The sequence below is a fragment of the Brienomyrus brachyistius genome, unplaced genomic scaffold, assembly GCF_023856365.1.
Source record: "Brienomyrus brachyistius isolate T26 unplaced genomic scaffold, BBRACH_0.4 scaffold954, whole genome shotgun sequence".
In the NCBI taxonomy this organism is placed as follows: Eukaryota; Metazoa; Chordata; class Actinopteri; order Osteoglossiformes; family Mormyridae; genus Brienomyrus; species Brienomyrus brachyistius.
In genome coordinates, this window is record NW_026043229.1 from 47,369 (window position 1) to 48,476 (window position 1,108).

The following is a 1,108-nucleotide window of genomic DNA, read 5'->3' on the forward strand; positions in this document are numbered from 1 at the left end:
ATCTTCAAAGCCAAACTTACCTTGCCGATTTTCGCTTAACTGCTTCTCAAACTCATCGAAATCGGACATTTTTCAGTCCGTACTAAAGACGTATTGCAAAATAAGCAGAGGTCCAACAGTAGGCCTTTGAATGGGCTACAGGCTGCATTGGGTTCTGCTGCTTTTTCTTCCGAGTCGCCTGCCCCTCCTCCCCCGAAGTCATCGGCTCTTCCTCGGTTGTATCACACACAGGTTCGGAAACATTCGATGCGCATTACCGTCCCCTCCTGCACTGGAGGGTTAAGGACAACGTGATTATATCGAACCAAAATTGAAATGTGCAAGTTGACTTTCCTAGTTATACGTCTTCATTTTTATTCTGGGTTTAACAACCATGAGTTTATGACGTATTTTACATGATTAGTTGGCGACTGGACCTTATTGTTTATATCTCTTATTAAGGATCCATCCATCCATACATCAATTATCAAAACCACACACTTACAATCCGAGTCTAGTTTCATATGCTGCGCTGCTGAGCGACCCGCAGAATATTATGCATGAGTACAAGTCACAAGCCCCGTTTCCACTAACACGGGGCCGGTTCTAGCTTGGTGCCTTTTGAGACCGAGGCAAAAAGATGCAGACTCTCCCCGTCGGGGAATCGAACCCCGGTCTCCCGCGTGACAGGCGGGGATACTCACCACTATACTAACGAGGAGATGTACGCGCACTACTTTTACATCTTCAAGATAAACAGCGGATGACTACTAACATTTGCGAGTAATCAATGACTGAGCTTCATGTCATGACCATGGTGCTCAAGAGAAGAAAAAATACATAATGTACGTCCACTGATACCAGAACAACCATATAGCTTTATACTAAGACGATGATTAAACGGAAAATTCCTTTACAAAACACTGCCACAAAATCATAGTTTCGCAATATTACATCGTGCAACGGGACACAGTGTAAGTACGTGAAGTCGGTAATTAAATCAAGAAAAAAAAGTGAGAGGAAAAGAATACTTTTCTATTATCATATTTTTCTAACTGGCCAAACTGAGTCATATTTTGATTATACACACTAACAGAAAAACAGTGCAAATCTCCGGTAGTCCGTTTCA

The 1,108-nt window shown here is 42.5% G+C and overlaps 1 non-coding gene across 1 annotated transcript; it reads right to left on the bottom strand.

The window, feature by feature from the left end:
* Window positions 1–628: 628 nt before the first annotated feature.
* Window positions 629–700, bottom strand: trnad-guc (transfer RNA aspartic acid (anticodon GUC)). Its single transcript has one exon. It is a non-coding gene; the product is annotated as a tRNA-Asp (tRNA).
* Window positions 701–1,108: the final 408 nt, after the last annotated feature.